A 17,601-nucleotide genomic window follows, 5' to 3' on the forward strand; every position below is an offset into this window, starting at 1 on the left:
GGAAATCATCACCATGAATTTGATATGTCCTGGAACTTAGAAAAACGACTTGGGGAAAATAATACGGTTGTGAACTTTTGTATCGGCTTTGGTTCAGTGGCCGCATTCTCGACTGAATCGGGAGTTTGTCTGTTCAAGTCGCACTTCTGAGACTTGAGCATATCATCTTGGCTAACACTCAAGTGCAGCACTTGGGGAATTTTGCAATGTTGAAGCTGTTGACTTTCGGATGAAATGTTAAATTGAAGCTCCGTCTGCACCCTCGGGTGGATATGAAAGTTCCCAGTGCATTATTCGAAAAAGAATAGGAGAGTTGCCCCCGTGTCAATATTACTAAAAATGTTCGTAAATGCTCACTGAAAGCCGATGTGCATGTGTTTGTATGTGGGGTTGGGGTTGAAGCCCAGATTCTCACAGAGACAGAATCCAGGTTCTCACAGGACCAGAATAGCCGAGTGGTTAAGGCGTTCGCCTTAAAACTCAATGGGTTTGTCCCGCGTGCGTTTGTCCCCCACTCCTGGTATCTCTTTAATTTAACACGGATATCCTCCCATTCTGATCAGTGAGACCGGATTTTCATCGGTTGAATCAGCAATTTTCTGTAACAATGTGACACTCTGAACCGATAATGAAATGAAATTGTGAAATGTATCTGTGTCGCTCGGTTTCTGCCTCTCTCTCTCTCTCTTCAGAGAGTTTTGTATGTTTGAGTCTTTGTCTCTCTCAGTCTGACTCACTCTGTCTGTCCCTGTTTCTCTGTTTGTCTCTGTCTCTCAATCTGTCTCTTTCTCACGGTGCCACGTCTGTTCCAATGGGATTCTCTCAGACTCTTTGTCTGACTGGCTCTCTCTTTCCCATCATTTCGGTCTGTCCATGTCTTTGCCTGTCTCTGTTAGTCCCTGCCTGTAAGCTGAGAAGTATTTCCATCATTTTCTGTTTTAGTCTCTATCGCTCTCTCTCTATCTGTCTCTCTCCTTGTCACTGTCTTTATCGTTGTCTTTCTCTCACTCTTTCCCTCTCTCTCTGAATAGATCACTCACACACATCTCTGTATATGTATATATGTGAGTCTTTTTCTCACTCAGTCTTCCTCTCCTTCTCAGTCTCACACTTTCTGTCTCTCGTTGTCTCTATCTCGCTGTCTGTCTCTCCCTGTTTGTCGATTTGTCTCTGTCTCTCAATGTGTCTGTCGACTTCTCCTGGTGTCCAGTTCTGTTCACAATGACTCGATTCCTGCTCTGACAGAACTGGTACCCGTCAGTTCCTCGTTTGTATAGTGGTGAGTATCCCCGCCTGTCACGCGGGAGACCGGGGTTCAATTCCCCGACGGGGAGGCAGTTGTTTCAAGATGTCGAATTTTACTTCTGTTTCTTGGAAGAGATGCATGTTAAAAAGTTCCAGAGTAAGATGGAACTGTAAAAATACAGGTGGATGAGATTGCCTCGTCCAGATTTTTAGCAAACGGAGAATTTTTCAGGAGTCTTTGGCCGTCTGCTGCACAGAGATGGATGACTGAGTTGTTTCTGAGTAAAGTTTAAAAAGGCAGCGACACAGTAGTCGTGGCCGAGTGGTTAAGGCGATGGACTAGAAATCCATTGGGTTATCCCGCGCAGGTTCGAATCCTGCCGACTACGATTCTCAGCATTTTTCATTCCATTTCACAATTTAACCGGTTCTCTGCCAAACTGATCCTGAGATGGATGGAATAACGTCCCACACCTTTCAACTTTGACATTTTTTTCTCATTTTTATTAATCTGCAATATTCACGATACATCCGTTTCAAAACTCGCAATCATCAGTCAAAGTTGCGACAGTGATTCAGCCTGTCTATTCCTCGAGATGTCTGAGGCATCTGTGCATTGTCGTTGGTGCGTGCAAATTTCTGGATATGTGTGTGTGGGTCTCTGTGTCTGTCTATCTATTTATATGTCTCTGTGTATGTGCAACTGTCACTGGAAATCATCACCATGAATTTGATATGTCCTGGAACTTATAAAAACGACTTGGGGAAAATAATACGGTTGTGAACTTTTGTATCGGCTTTGGTTCAGTGGCCGCATTCTCGACTGAATCGGGAGTTTGTCTGTTCAAGTCGCACTTCTGAGACTTGAGCATATCATCTTGGCTAACACTCAAGTGCAGCACTTGGGGAATTTTGCAATGTTGAAGCTGTTGACTTTCGGATGAAATGTTAAATTGAAGCTCCGTCTGCACCCTCGGGTGGATATGAAAGTTCCCAGTGCATTATTCGAAAAAGAATAGGAGAGTTGCCCCCGTGTCAATATTACTAAAAATGTTCGTAAATGCTCACTGAAAGCCGAAGTGCATGTGTTTGTATGTGGGGTTGGGGTTGAAGCCCAGATTCTCACAGAGACAGAATCCAGGTTCTCACAGGACCAGAATAGCCGAGTGGTTAAGGTGTTGGCCTTAAAACTCAATGGGGTTGTCCCACGTGCGTTTGTCCCCCACTCCTGGTATCTCTTTAATTTAACACGGATATCCTCCCATTCTGATCAGTGAGACCGGATTTTCATCGATTGAATCAGCAATTTTCTGTAACAATGTGACACTCTGAACCGATAATGAAATGAAATTGTGAAATGTATCTGTGTCGCTCGGTTTCTGCCTCTCTCTCTCTCTCTTCAGAGAGTTTTGTATGTTTGAGTCTTTGTCTCTCTCAGTCTGACTCACTCTGTCTGTCCCTGTTTCTCTGTTTGTCTCTGTCTCTCAATCTGTCTCTTTCTCACGGTGCCACGTCTGTTCCAATGGGATTCTCTCAGACTCTTTGTCTGACTGGCTCTCTCTTTCCCATCATTTCGGTCTGTCCATGTCCTTACCTGTCTCTGTTAGTCCCTGCCTGTAAGCTGAGAAGTATTTCCATCATTTTCTGTTTTAGTCTCTATCGCTCTCTCTCTATCTGTCTCTCTCCTTGTCACTGTCTTTATCATTGTCTTTCTCTCACTCTTTCCCTCTCTCTCTTAATAGATCACACACACACATCTCTGTATATGTATATATTTGAGTCTTTTTCTCACTCAGTCTTCCTCTCCTTCTCAGTCTCACACTTTCTGTCTCTCGTTGTCTCTATCTCGCTGTCTGTCTCTCCCTGTTTGTCGATTTGTCTCTGTCTCTCAATGTGTCTGTCGACTTCTCCTGGTGTCCAGTTCTGTTCACAATGACTCGATTCCTGCTCTGACAGAACTGGTACCCGTCAGTTCCTCGTTAGTATAGTGGTGAGTATCCCCGCCTGTCACGCGGGAGACCGGGGTTCAATTCCCCGTCGGGGAGGCAGTTGTTTCAAGATGTCGAATTTTACTTCTGTTTCTTGGAAGAGATGCATGTTAAAAAGTTCCAGAGTAATATGGAACTGTAAAAATACAGGTGGATGAGATTGCCTCGTCCAGATTTTTAGCAAACGGAGAATTTTTCAGGAGTCTTTGGCCGTCTGCTACACAGAGATGGATGACTGAGTTTTTTCTGAGTAAAGTTTAAAAAGGCAGCGACACAGTAGTCGTGGCCGAGTGGTTAAGGCGATGAACTAGAAATCCATTGGGTTATCCCGCGCAGGTTCGAATCCTGCCGACTACGATTCTCAGCATTTTTCATTCCATTTCACAATTTAACCGGTTCTCTGCCAAACTGATCCTGAGATGGATGGAATAACGTCCCACACCTTTCAACTTTGACATTTTTTTCTCATTTTTATTAATCTGCAATATTCACGATACATCCGTTTCAAAAATCGCAATCATCAGTCAAAGTTGCGACAGTGATTCAGCCTGTCTATTCCTCGAGATGTCTGAGGCATCTGTGCATTGTCGTTGGTGCGTGCAAATTTCTGGATATGTGTGTGTGGGTCTCTGTGTCTGTCTATCTATTTATATGTCTCTGTGTATGTGCAACTGTCACTGGAAATCATCACCATGAATTTGATATGTCCTGGAACTTATAAAAACGACTTGGGGAAAATAATACGGTTGTGAACTTTTGTATCGGCTTTGGTTCAGTGGCCGCATTCTCGACTGAATCGGGAGTTTGTCTGTTCAAGTCGCACTTCTGAGACTTGAGCATATCATCTTGGCTAACACTCAAGTGCAGCACTTGGGGAATTTTGCAATGTTGAAGCTGTTGACTTTCGGATGAAATGTTAAATTGAAGCTCCGTCTGCACCCTCGGGTGGATATGAAAGTTCCCAGTGCATTATTCGAAAAAGAATAGGAGAGTTGCCCCCGTGTCAATATTACTAAAAATGTTCGTAAATGCTCACTGAAAGCCGAAGTGCATGTGTTTGTATGTGGGGTTGGGGTTGAAGCCCAGATTCTCACAGAGACAGAATCCAGGTTCTCACAGGACCAGAATAGCCGAGTGGTTAAGGTGTTGGCCTTAAAACTCAATGGGGTTGTCCCACGTGCGTTTGTCCCCCACTCCTGGTATCTCTTTAATTTAACACGGATATCCTCCCATTCTGATCAGTGAGACCGGATTTTCATCGATTGAATCAGCAATTTTCTGTAACAATGTGACACTCTGAACCGATAATGAAATGAAATTGTGAAATGTATCTGTGTCGCTCGGTTTCTGCCTCTCTCTCTCTCTCTTCAGAGAGTTTTGTATGTTTGAGTCTTTGTCTCTCTCAGTCTGACTCACTCTGTCTGTCCCTGTTTCTCTGTTTGTCTCTGTCTCTCAATCTGTCTCTTTCTCACGGTGCCACGTCTGTTCCAATGGGATTCTCTCAGACTCTTTGTCTGACTGGCTCTCTCTTTCCCATCATTTCGGTCTGTCCATGTCCTTACCTGTCTCTGTTAGTCCCTGCCTGTAAGCTGAGAAGTATTTCCATCATTTTCTGTTTTAGTCTCTATCGCTCTCTCTCTATCTGTCTCTCTCCTTGTCACTGTCTTTATCATTGTCTTTCTCTCACTCTTTCCCTCTCTCTCTTAATAGATCACACACACACATCTCTGTATATGTATATATTTGAGTCTTTTTCTCACTCAGTCTTCCTCTCCTTCTCAGTCTCACACTTTCTGTCTCTCGTTGTCTCTATCTCGCTGTCTGTCTCTCCCTGTTTGTCGATTTGTCTCTGTCTCTCAATGTGTCTGTCGACTTCTCCTGGTGTCCAGTTCTGTTCACAATGACTCGATTCCTGCTCTGACAGAACTGGTACCCGTCAGTTCCTCGTTAGTATAGTGGTGAGTATCCCCGCCTGTCACGCGGGAGACCGGGGTTCAATTCCCCGTCGGGGAGGCAGTTGTTTCAAGATGTCGAATTTTACTTCTGTTTCTTGGAAGAGATGCATGTTAAAAAGTTCCAGAGTAATATGGAACTGTAAAAATACAGGTGGATGAGATTGCCTCGTCCAGATTTTTAGCAAACGGAGAATTTTTCAGGAGTCTTTGGCCGTCTGCTACACAGAGATGGATGACTGAGTTTTTTCTGAGTAAAGTTTAAAAAGGCAGCGACACAGTAGTCGTGGCCGAGTGGTTAAGGCGATGAACTAGAAATCCATTGGGTTATCCCGCGCAGGTTCGAATCCTGCCGACTACGATTCTCAGCATTTTTCATTCCATTTCACAATTTAACCGGTTCTCTGCCAAACTGATCCTGAGATGGATGGAATAACGTCCCACACCTTTCAACTTTGACATTTTTTTCTCATTTTTATTAATCTGCAATATTCACGATACATCCGTTTCAAAAATCGCAATCATCAGTCAAAGTTGCGACAGTGATTCAGCCTGTCTATTCCTCGAGATGTCTGAGGCATCTGTGCATTGTCGTTGGTGCGTGCAAATTTCTGGATATGTGTGTGTGGGTCTCTGTGTCTGTCTATCTATTTATATGTCTCTGTGTATGTGCAAATGTCACTGGAAATCATCACCATGAATTTGATATGTCCTGGAACTTATAAAAACGACTTGGGGAAAATAATACGGTTGTGAACTTTTGTATCGGCTTTGGTTCAGTGGCCGCATTCTCGACTGAATCGGGAGTTTGTCTGTTCAAGTCGCACTTCTGAGACTTGAGCATATCATCTTGGCTAACACTCAAGTGCAGCACTTGGGGAATTTTGCAATGTTGAAGCTGTTGACTTTCGGATGAAATGTTAAATTGAAGCTCCGTCTGCACCCTCGTGTGGATATGAAAGTTCCCAGTGCATTATTCGAAAAAGAATAGGAGAGTTGCCCCCGTGTCAATATTACTAAAAATGTTCGTAAATGCTCACTGAAAGCCGATGTGCATGTGTTTGTATGTGGGGTTGGGGTTGAAGCCCAGATTCTCACAGAGACAGAATCCAGGTTCTCACAGGACCAGAATAGCCGAGTGGTTAAGGCGTTGGCCTTAAAACTCAATGGGGTTGTCCCGCGTGCGTTTGTCCCCCACTCCTGGTATCTCTTTAACTTAACACGGATATCCTCCCATTCTGATCAGTGAGACCGGATTTTCATCGGTTGAATCAGCAATTTTCTGTAACAATGTGACACTCTGAACCGATAATGAAATGAAATTGTGAAATGTATCTGTGTCGCTCGGTTTCTGCCTCTCTCTCTCTCTCTTCAGAGAGTTTTGTATGTTTGAGTCTTTGTCTCTCTCAGTCTGACTCACTCTGTCTGTCCCTGTTTCTCTGTTTGTCTCTGTCTCTCAATCTGTCTCTTTCTCACGGTGCCACGTCTGTTCCAATGGGATTCTCTCAGACTCTTTGTCTGACTGGCTCTCTCTTTCCCATCATTTCGGTCTGTCCATGTCTTTGCCTGTCTCTGTTAGTCCCTGCCTGTAAGCTGAGAAGTATTTCCATCATTTTCTGTTTTAGTCTCTATCGCTCTCTCTCTATCTGTCTCTCTCCTTGTCACTGTCTTTATCATTGTCTTTCTCTCACTCTTTCCCTCTCTCTCTTAATAGATCACACACACACATCTCTGTATATGTATATATTTGAATCTTTTTCTCACTCAGTCTTCCTCTCCTTCTCAGTCTCACACTTTCTGTCTCTCGTTGTCTCTATCTCGCTGTCTGTCTCTCCCTGTTTGTCGATTTGTCTCTGTGTCTTAATGTGTCTGTCGACTTCTCCTGGTGTCCAGTTCTGTTCACAATGACTCGATTCCTGCTCTGACTGAACTGGTACACGTCAGTTTCTCGTTAGTATAGTGGTGCGTATCCCCGCCTGTCACGCGGGAGACCGGGGTTCAATTTCTCGACGGGGAGGCAGTTGTTTCAAAATGTCGAATTTTACTTCTGTTTCTTGGAAGAGATGCATGTTAAAAAGTTCCAGAGTAATATGGAACTGTAAAAATACAGGTGGATGAGATTGCCTCGTCCAGATTTTTAGCAAACGGAGAATTTTTCAGGAGTCTTTGGCCGTCTGCAACACAGAGATGGATGACTGAGTAAGCCGTCTGCAACACAGAGATGGATGACTGAGTTTTTTCTGAGTAAAGTTTAAATAGGAAGCGACACAGTAGTCATGGCCGAGTGGTTAAGGCGATGGACTAGAAATCCATTGGGTTATCCTTCGCAGGTTCGAATCCTGCCGACTACGATTCTCAGCATTTTTCATTCCATTTCACAATTTAACCGGTTCTCTGCCAAACTGATCCTGAGATGGATGGAATAACGTCCCACACCTTTCAACTTTGACATTTTTTTCTCATTTTTATTAATCTGCAATATTCACGATACATCCGTTTCAAAAATCGCAATCATCAGTCAAAGTTGCGACAGTGATTCAGCCTGTCTATTCCTCGAGATGTCTGAGGCATCTGTGCATTGTCGTTGGTGCGTGCAAATTTCTGGATATGTGTGTGTGGGTCTCTGTGTCTGTCTATCTATTTATTTGTCTCTGTGTATGTGCAACTGTCACTGGAAATCATCACCATGAATTTGATATGTCCTGGAACTTAGAAAAACGACTTGGGGAAAATAATACGGTTGTGAACTTTTGTATCGGCTTTGGTTCAGTGGCCGCATTCTCGACTGAATCGGGAGTTTGTCTGTTCAAGTCGCACTTCTGAGACTTGAGCATATCATCTTGGCTAACACTCAAGTGCAGCACTTGGGGAATTTTGCAATGTTGAAGCTGTTGACTTTCGGATGAAATGTTAAATTGAAGCTCCGTCTGCACCCTCGGGTGGATATGAAAGTTCCCAGTGCATTATTCGAAAAAGAATAGGAGAGTTGCCCCCGTGTCAATATTACTAAAAATGTTCGTAAATGCTCACTGAAAGCCGATGTGCATGTGTTTGTATGTGGGGTTGGGGTTGAAGCCCAGATTCTCACAGAGACAGAATCCAGGTTCTCACAGGACCAGAATAGCCGAGTGGTTAAGGCGTTCGCCTTAAAACTCAATGGGTTTGTCCCGCGTGCGTTTGTCCCCCACTCCTGGTATCTCTTTAATTTAACACGGATATCCTCCCATTCTGATCAGTGAGACCGGATTTTCATCGGTTGAATCAGCAATTTTCTGTAACAATGTGACACTCTGAACCGATAATGAAATGAAATTGTGAAATGTATCTGTGTCGCTCGGTTTCTGCCTCTCTCTCTCTCTCTTCAGAGAGTTTTGTATGTTTGAGTCTTTGTCTCTCTCAGTCTGACTCACTCTGTCTGTCCCTGTTTCTCTGTTTGTCTCTGTCTCTCAATCTGTCTCTTTCTCACGGTGCCACGTCTGTTCCAATGGGATTCTCTCAGACTCTTTGTCTGACTGGCTCTCTCTTTCCCATCATTTCGGTCTGTCCATGTCTTTGCCTGTCTCTGTTAGTCCCTGCCTGTAAGCTGAGAAGTATTTCCATCATTTTCTGTTTTAGTCTCTATCGCTCTCTCTCTATCTGTCTCTCTCCTTGTCACTGTCTTTATCGTTGTCTTTCTCTCACTCTTTCCCTCTCTCTCTGAATAGATCACTCACACACATCTCTGTATATGTATATATGTGAGTCTTTTTCTCACTCAGTCTTCCTCTCCTTCTCAGTCTCACACTTTCTGTCTCTCGTTGTCTCTATCTCGCTGTCTGTCTCTCCCTGTTTGTCGATTTGTCTCTGTCTCTCAATGTGTCTGTCGACTTCTCCTGGTGTCCAGTTCTGTTCACAATGACTCGATTCCTGCTCTGACAGAACTGGTACCCGTCAGTTCCTCGTTTGTATAGTGGTGAGTATCCCCGCCTGTCACGCGGGAGACCGGGGTTCAATTCCCCGACGGGGAGGCAGTTGTTTCAAGATGTCGAATTTTACTTCTGTTTCTTGGAAGAGATGCATGTTAAAAAGTTCCAGAGTAAGATGGAACTGTAAAAATACAGGTGGATGAGATTGCCTCGTCCAGATTTTTAGCAAACGGAGAATTTTTCAGGAGTCTTTGGCCGTCTGCTGCACAGAGATGGATGACTGAGTTGTTTCTGAGTAAAGTTTAAAAAGGCAGCGACACAGTAGTCGTGGCCGAGTGGTTAAGGCGATGGACTAGAAATCCATTGGGTTATCCCGCGCAGGTTCGAATCCTGCCGACTACGATTCTCAGCATTTTTCATTCCATTTCACAATTTAACCGGTTCTCTGCCAAACTGATCCTGAGATGGATGGAATAACGTCCCACACCTTTCAACTTTGACATTTTTTTCTCATTTTTATTAATCTGCAATATTCACGATACATCCGTTTCAAAACTCGCAATCATCAGTCAAAGTTGCGACAGTGATTCAGCCTGTCTATTCCTCGAGATGTCTGAGGCATCTGTGCATTGTCGTTGGTGCGTGCAAATTTCTGGATATGTGTGTGTGGGTCTCTGTGTCTGTCTATCTATTTATATGTCTCTGTGTATGTGCAACTGTCACTGGAAATCATCACCATGAATTTGATATGTCCTGGAACTTATAAAAACGACTTGGGGAAAATAATACGGTTGTGAACTTTTGTATCGGCTTTGGTTCAGTGGCCGCATTCTCGACTGAATCGGGAGTTTGTCTGTTCAAGTCGCACTTCTGAGACTTGAGCATATCATCTTGGCTAACACTCAAGTGCAGCACTTGGGGAATTTTGCAATGTTGAAGCTGTTGACTTTCGGATGAAATGTTAAATTGAAGCTCCGTCTGCACCCTCGGGTGGATATGAAAGTTCCCAGTGCATTATTCGAAAAAGAATAGGAGAGTTGCCCCCGTGTCAATATTACTAAAAATGTTCGTAAATGCTCACTGAAAGCCGAAGTGCATGTGTTTGTATGTGGGGTTGGGGTTGAAGCCCAGATTCTCACAGAGACAGAATCCAGGTTCTCACAGGACCAGAATAGCCGAGTGGTTAAGGTGTTGGCCTTAAAACTCAATGGGGTTGTCCCACGTGCGTTTGTCCCCCACTCCTGGTATCTCTTTAATTTAACACGGATATCCTCCCATTCTGATCAGTGAGACCGGATTTTCATCGATTGAATCAGCAATTTTCTGTAACAATGTGACACTCTGAACCGATAATGAAATGAAATTGTGAAATGTATCTGTGTCGCTCGGTTTCTGCCTCTCTCTCTCTCTCTTCAGAGAGTTTTGTATGTTTGAGTCTTTGTCTCTCTCAGTCTGACTCACTCTGTCTGTCCCTGTTTCTCTGTTTGTCTCTGTCTCTCAATCTGTCTCTTTCTCACGGTGCCACGTCTGTTCCAATGGGATTCTCTCAGACTCTTTGTCTGACTGGCTCTCTCTTTCCCATCATTTCGGTCTGTCCATGTCCTTACCTGTCTCTGTTAGTCCCTGCCTGTAAGCTGAGAAGTATTTCCATCATTTTCTGTTTTAGTCTCTATCGCTCTCTCTCTATCTGTCTCTCTCCTTGTCACTGTCTTTATCATTGTCTTTCTCTCACTCTTTCCCTCTCTCTCTTAATAGATCACACACACACATCTCTGTATATGTATATATTTGAGTCTTTTTCTCACTCAGTCTTCCTCTCCTTCTCAGTCTCACACTTTCTGTCTCTCGTTGTCTCTATCTCGCTGTCTGTCTCTCCCTGTTTGTCGATTTGTCTCTGTCTCTCAATGTGTCTGTCGACTTCTCCTGGTGTCCAGTTCTGTTCACAATGACTCGATTCCTGCTCTGACAGAACTGGTACCCGTCAGTTCCTCGTTAGTATAGTGGTGAGTATCCCCGCCTGTCACGCGGGAGACCGGGGTTCAATTCCCCGTCGGGGAGGCAGTTGTTTCAAGATGTCGAATTTTACTTCTGTTTCTTGGAAGAGATGCATGTTAAAAAGTTCCAGAGTAATATGGAACTGTAAAAATACAGGTGGATGAGATTGCCTCGTCCAGATTTTTAGCAAACGGAGAATTTTTCAGGAGTCTTTGGCCGTCTGCTACACAGAGATGGATGACTGAGTTTTTTCTGAGTAAAGTTTAAAAAGGCAGCGACACAGTAGTCGTGGCCGAGTGGTTAAGGCGATGAACTAGAAATCCATTGGGTTATCCCGCGCAGGTTCGAATCCTGCCGACTACGATTCTCAGCATTTTTCATTCCATTTCACAATTTAACCGGTTCTCTGCCAAACTGATCCTGAGATGGATGGAATAACGTCCCACACCTTTCAACTTTGACATTTTTTTCTCATTTTTATTAATCTGCAATATTCACGATACATCCGTTTCAAAAATCGCAATCATCAGTCAAAGTTGCGACAGTGATTCAGCCTGTCTATTCCTCGAGATGTCTGAGGCATCTGTGCATTGTCGTTGGTGCGTGCAAATTTCTGGATATGTGTGTGTGGGTCTCTGTGTCTGTCTATCTATTTATATGTCTCTGTGTATGTGCAACTGTCACTGGAAATCATCACCATGAATTTGATATGTCCTGGAACTTATAAAAACGACTTGGGGAAAATAATACGGTTGTGAACTTTTGTATCGGCTTTGGTTCAGTGGCCGCATTCTCGACTGAATCGGGAGTTTGTCTGTTCAAGTCGCACTTCTGAGACTTGAGCATATCATCTTGGCTAACACTCAAGTGCAGCACTTGGGGAATTTTGCAATGTTGAAGCTGTTGACTTTCGGATGAAATGTTAAATTGAAGCTCCGTCTGCACCCTCGGGTGGATATGAAAGTTCCCAGTGCATTATTCGAAAAAGAATAGGAGAGTTGCCCCCGTGTCAATATTACTAAAAATGTTCGTAAATGCTCACTGAAAGCCGAAGTGCATGTGTTTGTATGTGGGGTTGGGGTTGAAGCCCAGATTCTCACAGAGACAGAATCCAGGTTCTCACAGGACCAGAATAGCCGAGTGGTTAAGGTGTTGGCCTTAAAACTCAATGGGGTTGTCCCACGTGCGTTTGTCCCCCACTCCTGGTATCTCTTTAATTTAACACGGATATCCTCCCATTCTGATCAGTGAGACCGGATTTTCATCGATTGAATCAGCAATTTTCTGTAACAATGTGACACTCTGAACCGATAATGAAATGAAATTGTGAAATGTATCTGTGTCGCTCGGTTTCTGCCTCTCTCTCTCTCTCTTCAGAGAGTTTTGTATGTTTGAGTCTTTGTCTCTCTCAGTCTGACTCACTCTGTCTGTCCCTGTTTCTCTGTTTGTCTCTGTCTCTCAATCTGTCTCTTTCTCACGGTGCCACGTCTGTTCCAATGGGATTCTCTCAGACTCTTTGTCTGACTGGCTCTCTCTTTCCCATCATTTCGGTCTGTCCATGTCCTTACCTGTCTCTGTTAGTCCCTGCCTGTAAGCTGAGAAGTATTTCCATCATTTTCTGTTTTAGTCTCTATCGCTCTCTCTCTATCTGTCTCTCTCCTTGTCACTGTCTTTATCATTGTCTTTCTCTCACTCTTTCCCTCTCTCTCTTAATAGATCACACACACACATCTCTGTATATGTATATATTTGAGTCTTTTTCTCACTCAGTCTTCCTCTCCTTCTCAGTCTCACACTTTCTGTCTCTCGTTGTCTCTATCTCGCTGTCTGTCTCTCCCTGTTTGTCGATTTGTCTCTGTCTCTCAATGTGTCTGTCGACTTCTCCTGGTGTCCAGTTCTGTTCACAATGACTCGATTCCTGCTCTGACAGAACTGGTACCCGTCAGTTCCTCGTTAGTATAGTGGTGAGTATCCCCGCCTGTCACGCGGGAGACCGGGGTTCAATTCCCCGTCGGGGAGGCAGTTGTTTCAAGATGTCGAATTTTACTTCTGTTTCTTGGAAGAGATGCATGTTAAAAAGTTCCAGAGTAATATGGAACTGTAAAAATACAGGTGGATGAGATTGCCTCGTCCAGATTTTTAGCAAACGGAGAATTTTTCAGGAGTCTTTGGCCGTCTGCTACACAGAGATGGATGACTGAGTTTTTTCTGAGTAAAGTTTAAAAAGGCAGCGACACAGTAGTCGTGGCCGAGTGGTTAAGGCGATGAACTAGAAATCCATTGGGTTATCCCGCGCAGGTTCGAATCCTGCCGACTACGATTCTCAGCATTTTTCATTCCATTTCACAATTTAACCGGTTCTCTGCCAAACTGATCCTGAGATGGATGGAATAACGTCCCACACCTTTCAACTTTGACATTTTTTTCTCATTTTTATTAATCTGCAATATTCACGATACATCCGTTTCAAAAATCGCAATCATCAGTCAAAGTTGCGACAGTGATTCAGCCTGTCTATTCCTCGAGATGTCTGAGGCATCTGTGCATTGTCGTTGGTGCGTGCAAATTTCTGGATATGTGTGTGTGGGTCTCTGTGTCTGTCTATCTATTTATATGTCTCTGTGTATGTGCAAATGTCACTGGAAATCATCACCATGAATTTGATATGTCCTGGAACTTATAAAAACGACTTGGGGAAAATAATACGGTTGTGAACTTTTGTATCGGCTTTGGTTCAGTGGCCGCATTCTCGACTGAATCGGGAGTTTGTCTGTTCAAGTCGCACTTCTGAGACTTGAGCATATCATCTTGGCTAACACTCAAGTGCAGCACTTGGGGAATTTTGCAATGTTGAAGCTGTTGACTTTCGGATGAAATGTTAAATTGAAGCTCCGTCTGCACCCTCGTGTGGATATGAAAGTTCCCAGTGCATTATTCGAAAAAGAATAGGAGAGTTGCCCCCGTGTCAATATTACTAAAAATGTTCGTAAATGCTCACTGAAAGCCGATGTGCATGTGTTTGTATGTGGGGTTGGGGTTGAAGCCCAGATTCTCACAGAGACAGAATCCAGGTTCTCACAGGACCAGAATAGCCGAGTGGTTAAGGCGTTGGCCTTAAAACTCAATGGGGTTGTCCCGCGTGCGTTTGTCCCCCACTCCTGGTATCTCTTTAACTTAACACGGATATCCTCCCATTCTGATCAGTGAGACCGGATTTTCATCGGTTGAATCAGCAATTTTCTGTAACAATGTGACACTCTGAACCGATAATGAAATGAAATTGTGAAATGTATCTGTGTCGCTCGGTTTCTGCCTCTCTCTCTCTCTCTTCAGAGAGTTTTGTATGTTTGAGTCTTTGTCTCTCTCAGTCTGACTCACTCTGTCTGTCCCTGTTTCTCTGTTTGTCTCTGTCTCTCAATCTGTCTCTTTCTCACGGTGCCACGTCTGTTCCAATGGGATTCTCTCAGACTCTTTGTCTGACTGGCTCTCTCTTTCCCATCATTTCGGTCTGTCCATGTCTTTGCCTGTCTCTGTTAGTCCCTGCCTGTAAGCTGAGAAGTATTTCCATCATTTTCTGTTTTAGTCTCTATCGCTCTCTCTCTATCTGTCTCTCTCCTTGTCACTGTCTTTATCATTGTCTTTCTCTCACTCTTTCCCTCTCTCTCTTAATAGATCACACACACACATCTCTGTATATGTATATATTTGAATCTTTTTCTCACTCAGTCTTCCTCTCCTTCTCAGTCTCACACTTTCTGTCTCTCGTTGTCTCTATCTCGCTGTCTGTCTCTCCCTGTTTGTCGATTTGTCTCTGTGTCTTAATGTGTCTGTCGACTTCTCCTGGTGTCCAGTTCTGTTCACAATGACTCGATTCCTGCTCTGACTGAACTGGTACACGTCAGTTTCTCGTTAGTATAGTGGTGCGTATCCCCGCCTGTCACGCGGGAGACCGGGGTTCAATTTCTCGACGGGGAGGCAGTTGTTTCAAAATGTCGAATTTTACTTCTGTTTCTTGGAAGAGATGCATGTTAAAAAGTTCCAGAGTAATATGGAACTGTAAAAATACAGGTGGATGAGATTGCCTCGTCCAGATTTTTAGCAAACGGAGAATTTTTCAGGAGTCTTTGGCCGTCTGCAACACAGAGATGGATGACTGAGTAAGCCGTCTGCAACACAGAGATGGATGACTGAGTTTTTTCTGAGTAAAGTTTAAATAGGAAGCGACACAGTAGTCATGGCCGAGTGGTTAAGGCGATGGACTAGAAATCCATTGGGTTATCCTTCGCAGGTTCGAATCCTGCCGACTACGATTCTCAGCATTTTTCATTCCATTTCACAATTTAACCGGTTCTCTGCCAAACTGATCCTGAGATGGATGGAATAACGTCCCACACCTTTCAACTTTGACATTTTTTTCTCATTTTTATTAATCTGCAATATTCACGATACATCCGTTTCAAAAATCGCAATCATCAGTCAAAGTTGCGACAGTGATTCAGCCTGTCTATTCCTCGAGATGTCTGAGGCATCTGTGCATTGTCGTTGGTGCGTGCAAATTTCTGGATATGTGTGTGTGGGTCTCTGTGTCTGTCTATCTATTTATTTGTCTCTGTGTATGTGCAACTGTCACTGGAAATCATCACCATGAATTTGATATGTCCTGGAACTTAGAAAAACGACTTGGGGAAAATAATACGGTTGTGAACTTTTGTATCGGCTTTGGTTCAGTGGCCGCATTCTCGACTGAATCGGGAGTTTGTCTGTTCAAGTCGCACTTCTGAGACTTGAGCATATCATCTTGGCTAACACTCAAGTGCAGCACTTGGGGAATTTTGCAATGTTGAAGCTGTTGACTTTCGGATGAAATGTTAAATTGAAGCTCCGTCTGCACCCTCGGGTGGATATGAAAGTTCCCAGTGCATTATTCGAAAAAGAATAGGAGAGTTGCCCCCGTGTCAATATTACTAAAAATGTTCGTAAATGCTCACTGAAAGCCGATGTGCATGTGTTTGTATGTGGGGTTGGGGTTGAAGCCCAGATTCTCACAGAGACAGAATCCAGGTTCTCACAGGACCAGAATAGCCGAGTGGTTAAGGCGTTCGCCTTAAAACTCAATGGGTTTGTCCCGCGTGCGTTTGTCCCCCACTCCTGGTATCTCTTTAATTTAACACGGATATCCTCCCATTCTGATCAGTGAGACCGGATTTTCATCGGTTGAATCAGCAATTTTCTGTAACAATGTGACACTCTGAACCGATAATGAAATGAAATTGTGAAATGTATCTGTGTCGCTCGGTTTCTGCCTCTCTCTCTCTCTCTTCAGAGAGTTTTGTATGTTTGAGTCTTTGTCTCTCTCAGTCTGACTCACTCTGTCTGTCCCTGTTTCTCTGTTTGTCTCTGTCTCTCAATCTGTCTCTTTCTCACGGTGCCACGTCTGTTCCAATGGGATTCTCTCAGACTCTTTGTCTGACTGGCTCTCTCTTTCCCATCATTTCGGTCTGTCCATGTCTTTGCCTGTCTCTGTTAGTCCCTGCCTGTAAGCTGAGAAGTATTTCCATCATTTTCTGTTTTAGTCTCTATCGCTCTCTCTCTATCTGTCTCTCTCCTTGTCACTGTCTTTATCGTTGTCTTTCTCTCACTCTTTCCCTCTCTCTCTGAATAGATCACTCACACACATCTCTGTATATGTATATATGTGAGTCTTTTTCTCACTCAGTCTTCCTCTCCTTCTCAGTCTCACACTTTCTGTCTCTCGTTGTCTCTATCTCGCTGTCTGTCTCTCCCTGTTTGTCGGTTTGTCTCTGTCTCTCAATGTGTCTATCGACTTCTCCTGGTGTCCAGTTCTGTTCACAGTGACTCGATTACTGCTCTGACAGAATTGGTATACGTCAGTTCCTCGTTGGTATAGTGGTGCGTATCCCCGTCTGTCACGCGGGAGACCGGGGTTCAATTCCCCGACCGAGAGGCAGTTGTTTCAAAATGTCGAATTTTACTTCTGTTTCTTGGAAGAGATGCATGTTAAAAAGTTCCAGAGTAATATGGAACTGTAAAAATACAGGTGGATGAGATTGCCTCGTCCAGATTTTTAGCAAACGGAGAATTTTTCAGGAGTCTTTGGCCGTCTGCTGCACAGAGATGGATGACTGAGTTTTTTCTGAGTAAAGTTTAAAAAGGAAGCGACACAGTAGTCGTGGCCGAGTGGTTAAGGCGATGGACTAGAAATCCATTGGGTTATCCCGCGCAGGTTCGAATCCTGCCGACTACGATTCTCAGCATTTTTCATTCCATTTCACAATTTAACCGGTTCTCTGCCAAACTGATCCTGAGATGGATGGAATAACGTCCCACACCTTTCAATTTGACATTTTTTTCTCATTTTTATTAATCTGCAATATTCACGATACATCCGTTTCAAAAATCGCAATCATCAGTCAAAGTTGCGACAGTGATTCAGCCTGTCTATTCCTCGAGATGTCTGAGGCATCTGTGCATTGTCGTTGGTGCGTGCAAATTTCT

The 17,601-nt window shown here is 43.9% G+C and overlaps 15 non-coding genes across 15 annotated transcripts; all 15 read left to right on the top strand.

The window, feature by feature from the left end:
* Positions 1-1,262: 1,262 nt before the first annotated feature.
* trnad-guc (transfer RNA aspartic acid (anticodon GUC)) lies at positions 1,263-1,334 on the top strand. Its single transcript has one exon. It is a non-coding gene; the product is annotated as a tRNA-Asp (tRNA).
* A 219-nt stretch (positions 1,335-1,553) lies between these two features.
* trnas-aga (transfer RNA serine (anticodon AGA)) lies at positions 1,554-1,634 on the top strand. Its single transcript has one exon. It is a non-coding gene; the product is annotated as a tRNA-Ser (tRNA).
* Positions 1,635-3,218: 1,584 nt separating this feature from the next.
* trnad-guc (transfer RNA aspartic acid (anticodon GUC)) lies at positions 3,219-3,290 on the top strand. The gene has a single exon. It is a non-coding gene; the product is annotated as a tRNA-Asp (tRNA).
* A 219-nt stretch (positions 3,291-3,509) lies between these two features.
* trnas-aga (transfer RNA serine (anticodon AGA)) lies at positions 3,510-3,590 on the top strand. The gene has a single exon. It is a non-coding gene; the product is annotated as a tRNA-Ser (tRNA).
* A 1,584-nt stretch (positions 3,591-5,174) lies between these two features.
* On the top strand, positions 5,175-5,246 carry trnad-guc (transfer RNA aspartic acid (anticodon GUC)). Its single transcript has one exon. It is a non-coding gene; the product is annotated as a tRNA-Asp (tRNA).
* Positions 5,247-5,465: 219 nt separating this feature from the next.
* On the top strand, positions 5,466-5,546 carry trnas-aga (transfer RNA serine (anticodon AGA)). Its single transcript has one exon. It is a non-coding gene; the product is annotated as a tRNA-Ser (tRNA).
* Positions 5,547-7,455: 1,909 nt separating this feature from the next.
* Positions 7,456-7,536, top strand: trnas-aga (transfer RNA serine (anticodon AGA)). The gene has a single exon. It is a non-coding gene; the product is annotated as a tRNA-Ser (tRNA).
* Positions 7,537-9,120: 1,584 nt separating this feature from the next.
* Positions 9,121-9,192, top strand: trnad-guc (transfer RNA aspartic acid (anticodon GUC)). The gene has a single exon. It is a non-coding gene; the product is annotated as a tRNA-Asp (tRNA).
* A 219-nt stretch (positions 9,193-9,411) lies between these two features.
* trnas-aga (transfer RNA serine (anticodon AGA)) lies at positions 9,412-9,492 on the top strand. Its single transcript has one exon. It is a non-coding gene; the product is annotated as a tRNA-Ser (tRNA).
* A 1,584-nt stretch (positions 9,493-11,076) lies between these two features.
* On the top strand, positions 11,077-11,148 carry trnad-guc (transfer RNA aspartic acid (anticodon GUC)). Its single transcript has one exon. It is a non-coding gene; the product is annotated as a tRNA-Asp (tRNA).
* Positions 11,149-11,367: 219 nt separating this feature from the next.
* Positions 11,368-11,448, top strand: trnas-aga (transfer RNA serine (anticodon AGA)). The gene has a single exon. It is a non-coding gene; the product is annotated as a tRNA-Ser (tRNA).
* A 1,584-nt stretch (positions 11,449-13,032) lies between these two features.
* trnad-guc (transfer RNA aspartic acid (anticodon GUC)) lies at positions 13,033-13,104 on the top strand. Its single transcript has one exon. It is a non-coding gene; the product is annotated as a tRNA-Asp (tRNA).
* Positions 13,105-13,323: 219 nt separating this feature from the next.
* On the top strand, positions 13,324-13,404 carry trnas-aga (transfer RNA serine (anticodon AGA)). Its single transcript has one exon. It is a non-coding gene; the product is annotated as a tRNA-Ser (tRNA).
* A 1,909-nt stretch (positions 13,405-15,313) lies between these two features.
* On the top strand, positions 15,314-15,394 carry trnas-aga (transfer RNA serine (anticodon AGA)). Its single transcript has one exon. It is a non-coding gene; the product is annotated as a tRNA-Ser (tRNA).
* Positions 15,395-17,269: 1,875 nt separating this feature from the next.
* trnas-aga (transfer RNA serine (anticodon AGA)) lies at positions 17,270-17,350 on the top strand. Its single transcript has one exon. It is a non-coding gene; the product is annotated as a tRNA-Ser (tRNA).
* The last annotated feature ends 251 nt before the right edge of the window (positions 17,351-17,601 follow it).

Source organism: Pristiophorus japonicus, chromosome 23, assembly GCF_044704955.1.
Source record: "Pristiophorus japonicus isolate sPriJap1 chromosome 23, sPriJap1.hap1, whole genome shotgun sequence".
Lineage (NCBI taxonomy): Eukaryota > Metazoa > Chordata > Chondrichthyes > Pristiophoridae > Pristiophorus > Pristiophorus japonicus.